General features: G+C 27.8%; 1 long non-coding RNA gene across 2 annotated transcripts; it reads right to left on the bottom strand.

The window, feature by feature from the left end:
- Window positions 1–305: 305 nt before the first annotated feature.
- On the bottom strand, window positions 306–6,500 carry LOC126743236 (uncharacterized). 2 transcript variants are annotated; one of them, XR_007662820.1, is made up of 3 exons: window positions 6,406–6,500; window positions 4,062–4,190; window positions 306–3,147 (listed from the first exon to the last, which is right to left on the bottom strand). It is a non-coding gene; the product is annotated as an uncharacterized LOC126743236 (long non-coding RNA). The 2 variants fall into 2 exon arrangements; XR_007662821.1 differs by having other exon boundaries at window positions 6,328–6,492.
- Window positions 6,501–6,735: the final 235 nt, after the last annotated feature.

The following is a 6,735-nucleotide window of genomic DNA, read 5'->3' as shown; positions in this document are numbered from 1 at the left end:
GATAATTTGCTATAATTTTGGTTTATGAATTATTGACATACAAACGATAGTAGGGGTGGGGGAAGCTATTGAAAGTGGAGTTAGAAAAAACCAAAAAAACAAGTTAGAAAAAATCTAACTTGTAAGTTAGATTTTTTCAAAATGTTAAAAAAAATCATTAGTTTAACTGTCAGTTGAAGATTTACTGAAAGGTATAAAACTGGGCCTTAACAACTAATTTTTTTAAGTAGATATAACAAACACAAAACGGAATAAAAAATACTAAACATGCAATTTTTTTCTTTTTTTATTGACATGTATTTTAATTTTACACATACATAATATACAGCAAGTCTATGTCAAAGTCAGAAAAGTTTATTACCAAAAAAATAGTTATAAATATAATTAGCTACATGAGAAAATAAAATTGACAATTTTTGGTAAAAGGAACTGCTTCGCGATTATATAAAACCGATAGCGCAATTTGCGTGAAACAGGCCTTGAAAACATTATAAATAAACACAAAAAAAAATCCTAATTAACTTAAAAAAGAACAAAACTAAAACTAAAAAGGGCAGAAACAAAAAATGGCAAAGCAATTTGGCTGGCATGCGACGGAAGGTAACAAGAATAGACAAAAAAGAACCACAAAAGAAAGATTGGACAGGCCAGCTTATCTTTGGTCTTAGTTGATTTGGCAGTTTATACTACTATGTATCTACTACTAGTCATATTACTAAGCATCTCGTTGGGAGTCGAGAAGAATTTGCTTAACCTTAGTGTAAAATTTATTAAATGACAAATCTTTAATATTATTTGGCAAGTTATTCCACATTGTAACTCCGACAACCGAAAATGACTTGTAGAAGTTACTTGTTTTATGTTGAGGTATCCTAAAATTTCCAACATTACGAGTATTGTGTAAATGCGAGAGAGTAGTAAATAACTTATTTAAATAAGTAACAATGTGGAAATACATATTATATTACATAATACTTTATCTGTGATATTATTTAATAAAAAACACATTTAAATGAAAGATAATGTACAGAAAGAGCAATTTTTTAACTACTTTATGTTTTAGTAAAAATATAAACTTATATTGTATGCCTAAGTATATATATAAAACGTAAAGGTTTGCAGAAGAATGAAATATTAGTAAATAAAATCACTTTTGGATTGTGTTACGTACAATATTTTTTCTGAAGGAGGAATCTGGATGGAAATTTTAATCATAAATTGACCTAAATTGAAAAAAACGAATTGCACTTTCCTTATCTTAACTTTTTAATACCTATCAGTTGAGGTACATGTTAGCAAAGTCACCTATCAAAATGTTTTTAAATTTTTTTTCGCCGCATTTTTTTGTGGGACACCCTTTATATAAATTGTCTTTGTCCTAGTGGTACCTAAATGGCTATTTTTGAGACTTAAAAAGACTCAATTAAAAATACAGCTTTTTTGTCACTCGAATTTTTTCCTGCTTTCGAGAAAAAATAAATAAATTGTGTTTAATTGCATTCTCTAAACTAAACAAGACACATGGGAAAAACCTTTCTTTTTTTTTCTCAAAAAAATGTTATTGTGTGGTCTATAGGGCAAAGACAATTTACACATGAAATTAGGTGCATTTAATTTTTTTTTCACGAAAACTAAGCAAGATACAAAAAAAATTAAGAAAAAAAAGCTGTATTTTTAATTGATTTATCTAAAAAGGCTTTTAAAAATCCATAAAGGTCAGTGGCGTGCATTTTTTTGGTTAAAAATAGTTGTTTAGGTATCGCTAGGGACACCATTAACCATTAACCTTTACAAAATTAATCCAACTAGGTACTAAATGAAAATCTTACTATAATCTTAATCTTACTATATTATAGTATAATTGATTGTAATGTCAAATGACAGCAAAATTGGATATATGATATTTAAAATAATCACGAAAAAACAAATATTTGGACTTTAAAATCTCGTCTTAAAATTACTTAAAGAAATGCCTGTTAACACCTGGTATGTATAGAAAATGTTATTTATGTTTTTACATTTTTTTCTTTTTTAAATTTTTTTTATATGCATTAATTTTAATGGGGTCTATTAGATCTTTGGGTGTAGTTCTGAAATACCTAACAAATTTCGCATCTTTGCCTTTTGATATTAAAATTATTTTTTTACACCAAAAAAACAAGCAACATCTAACGATATATTTTAAAAATATTTTATCGGTATTTTCATGCAACGCACAATTTAATAAAGACGTGTGCAGTTCTTTAGAAATAATTTCTTGCAAAACTTTAGAAATGTTTGTCACATGGCAAACCCTCGGAATTAAATAAAAAAGTCGTGGTATCGCTTGGCTTACCAGAAAGTTAAAATATGTTCCCGGAACTGTCAAATTGCAATTTTTATATTGCCTAGCTTCAATAAAATCAAGATCTGTCATTAGGTCAATAGATGACATATTCCTTTTACAAAAATTACACTTAATAAGTTTTTTCATCTTTCTCAAAATAAAACCAGAAATATATTTGTAGACACATCGTGAGATTTTTGATCGTCTTGGAGCAGGAGGAACACTTTTAAGATTAATGCTCATGGTCTATTTGAGTTTGAAATGTTTTCCGAATTATCTTGTAAAAGAAAATCTTTTAAATTCTCCAAGGGTCCATCATTTTCATCTTCCTCGCAATTCGCTCCAGGCGAATGACTCGACATGAAATGATTTGTTAGTAGAGCTTTAAAGGAGGAAATAAAATGATTTACGCTTGGAGAATTTTCTCTACCACTATACCCTCTAATAAAGAAAAAAAAATTCTCCAATGCATTCTGCTGAATAACCCTAGTTAATACATATGATTTTGGACTAATACTAAATATTTTTTGACATAGGTAGATCATACCTTTTAAAGTTAATATTAAATTCTTTAAGGATGGTACGTACCACAACAAATTTTTCTGAGGTATCATCAATTGTTTTAAACTTCATGGTTGATAAAATTTTAATAGTATTATACCAATATGTTATATGATCAGTTCCGGTTGATACACCTCCTTTTAGCGGTTTCCCCGGTGAGCCAAACTTTCTACTGGAATTTAAACTGTCAAACAATCCATCCAACAATAATATTAAGTTTGCAGTTCCATCAGCGTCTCTATCGAGATTGACGGGTACATCTATTTAAAAGAAATAGTTATTAGCAATAGTAAAAACAGACAAATATCGACTTACTCCAACTTATAAATCAATAAATCATAGAATCTGAAAAATATATAAATAATGAGGTTGGTGGGTACTAGGGAGAAAAAAAATTAAAAATAGCTTATTATTAAAATGTATAGAAAGGACATGGCGCAGATTTTATGTAAAAAAAGCCAGTCGATTTTTTTTAAATTTTAATATGTTGTAGAACTGAACATGACATGGGACAAGCATAATAATAATAAACCTTAATCTTTCGAACTATTTAATCTTAATCTTTGTTTCATTTCAAGTCCATGCCAAAAAGTCAAATTTTGACAGAAAAATTTAAAAAAATAGTACAGATTTTATATCTTGTCCCAGTTTTTTTCGGTTGCTATGGTATATGTCACTATGTGAATGTCCCTATATATTATTAGATTTTTAGTTTCTACATAAAATGTCAAGAATTTTGATACATCACATGCCATACTTATTTTTTAAAATTTGATACACATACATATGTCATTTTTAACATGTATCTCAAATGATATAGATATAGGTTTTAAAAAGTTAAGATAGGAAAGTGCAAGCGTTTTTTTTCTTTCTTTAATAGCACTACTTGAAGGAAGGATAAGAGCCTCTTAAAAGCAGAAAAAGGGCAATTGTCAATACCATGTATCTTTGAAACCGTTAATTAAAAGTATGACAAGTGATATATCAAAATTCTTGGAACCAACAACATTAAAATTTGAAAAAAATTGACTGGCTTTCCCTCAAAAAAGTTATGATAGATTTTTGAATAGAAGGTATGGGGGTGGGGATGCCAATATTTAAGATTTAAGTCAAAATTGTATTTTTAGGCTGATTTTACTATACCTATATGTATAGACCTATATCCACAATTTACCTTCAATAGCAGCAAAGTGTATATTATCAATATTGCTTTTCCTGGATGGCTTTTCAATATTTTCTAACACTGATGGTAAATTATTAAAAGTGCCAGATGAGCCAAGTCCTGACTGTTTGTCAAATATTGCTAAAATTATAAAATATATTTAAAACGAATTATACGGGTTATATTTTTTAAATATAGATATAATACAGTGGGTCAACAAATAGAGTGTGGGTATATAGGGTATAAATTTATATATTCTGGGAATATTGATATTCTCGGAATCGCTCCTGCTTAATAATTGATTTAATAAAAATATTGTGAAGGTTTAAAGGTTAAAGTCGAGGTTAAAAGTATTATAGTTTCAAAAGATATCAGAAAAGTTTATTAGGAAAAGTTGTTTAAGATTAAAAGCTGGGATAAATGTTTAATTTTCAGACAAATTAAACTATTTTAATTTTTTAAGTTTATAAAAATATTTAATAACTTAAAAATTCAATTTATGTTATTTTGGTAGGTAATAGTCTTTTATTCTATCCCAAATTTTTCAATGATAACAACAAAAAATGATGATGATAAAAGCCTAACAAAGTTTTTACAAACCTACTTAAAAAATTAAAATAGTTTAATATATCAGAAAATTAAACATTTTTATCTCAGCTTTTAATCCTATAAACAACTTAAAGACAACTTTTCTTAATAAACTTTTTCGACATCTTTTGAAAGTATAAAGTATTCTATTATAGAATACTTTAACCTTCACAATTTTTATTAAAACTGTTGTAAGTTGGTTACCTCGGTTGTAACCCATGCACCCTGTGTACCTATATCAATTGATTTCACCCAATTTCTCAATATCTTATTAGTTTGTCACTTCAATCACAGGAGCAATTCTCAGAATAATGGAATTTAACTTCCAAATTTTTTGTCATTTATCCTTACTCACACTCTATCCATGGACACTTTGTAGGTGTGGTAAAAAAACATTTTTTGCACTTCAGGGACTAATATAATATATACTTTTATTTTAAATATGGAGGTTATTTTTTTTTAAACCTAGAACCTTCATATAAAATTTCTCCACAAAAAACAATTCACACCACAAAAAAGTGAAGAAATGTATTTTTTATTTGTTTTAATTCAATGTAACCTAATCAAATAAGATGATTAACACAAGGTAATTAAGTGTCTTAATCTATTTTTGAGAGACCTAATTAAAAAATTAAGGGATACATTTTTATTACTTTAAGAAGGTATAGGTAGGTATACACCCTATCTGCCTGAAAAACAATATTTTTTTTTCTTGCTATAAATTAAAGAAGTAACTAGGGCATTCTTAAATATTAATTGTAAAAATACCGTTTAATAAGTTTAATAAAAATCAGTTATCAGGAATTAGGAGAGGACACCCCGTATACTGTACAACAAAGGAAATAATACCATCGACGCGACCATTCAATATTTTAATTATATTTTTTATAGAAATTTTTAAGAATTCATAGGTATTTTGTCATAGTATTTATCCGGCTTACACTATGAAAGACCGAGTGAAAGATCCATATGGTAATCTCGGTAAAACTACAAATTTGTTTGTTCTTTTATTGTGTTATACCTTTGTTAAAACTTGATAAAAACATAACATTTTAATATGAAAAAAATAATTAATATTTTTAATTGTATCACTCCCTATAAACTTTTCGCCTCGGAATAAAAAGTTACATTATCCCTTGGTGTAAAAAATATACTATTTAAATTATTTTGCACTTTTGTATTATTTTTGAGTATCTAATAATGATCTATTTTAAATATTTACCCAGATATACTCGCGCTACTTTTTAAAGGGTATAGGTACTTACTTATTTTATCATTATTATCACCAAGACTATCTTTGCCTAAAAATAATGTAGGCACAGCATTTTCCGAAATGCTATGCCTACTACTTCTAGAGCCTGATGTAAGAATTTTTTCTTCAATAAAATGTTTGGCACAAATTTTATATACAGAATGAATTTCGTCGTAGCTGCGCCCATTTATTAATGGATTATTAATATTATCAAGTCAAATTTTAAACAAATCCGCATTATATTGGTTTTTTGGCTTGGGAAATTTAAATCGTTCAATTTCCTCACAAGTTGGCACACAACATTTATAACACGCTTTCTTTGGGTTTTTTGCAGAACTCATATTGTAAGAGAAAAATATGAAATTCTAAAAACAAAATATAAAATTAAAACTGATTTTTACTTATGCTTAACTTAAAATATTTAAATAAATTAATCACCTCCTTAATCACCAAAAACACAAAAACACCTGCTACAAAAAGCAAATATTGTCCACAAAAATAATAATAACAAATTACCTAAAATCTACCATCAATCTAAAAAAACTTGATACACATTACACAAACACTAATAACTTCAAACCACAGCGTGCGGCGTGACCACGAATTATTTTTTCCAAAGCTTCTCAAGGTGCAATAATAAATTCTTTTCGCCGAATCTAGAAAAATACCCAGTTTATAATATGCCAGTGCTACCGTTAGCGCCATCTATTTTATTTTACAAAAATCACAAGATTATTGATTGAGTAGAAAATTTCTGGGGGAGACATATGGCGCCATCCGCGACTGAACAATCAAGCTCAAAAACCTATGGCCGATGATCTTCATTTAAGATACTTTTCTAGGGGG

Source organism: Anthonomus grandis, chromosome 12, assembly GCF_022605725.1.
Source record: "Anthonomus grandis grandis chromosome 12, icAntGran1.3, whole genome shotgun sequence".
Taxonomy (NCBI): domain Eukaryota; kingdom Metazoa; phylum Arthropoda; class Insecta; order Coleoptera; family Curculionidae; genus Anthonomus; species Anthonomus grandis.
The sequence above is the reverse complement of the archived record's forward strand: the minus strand, read 5'-3'. Positions and strand labels throughout refer to the sequence as shown.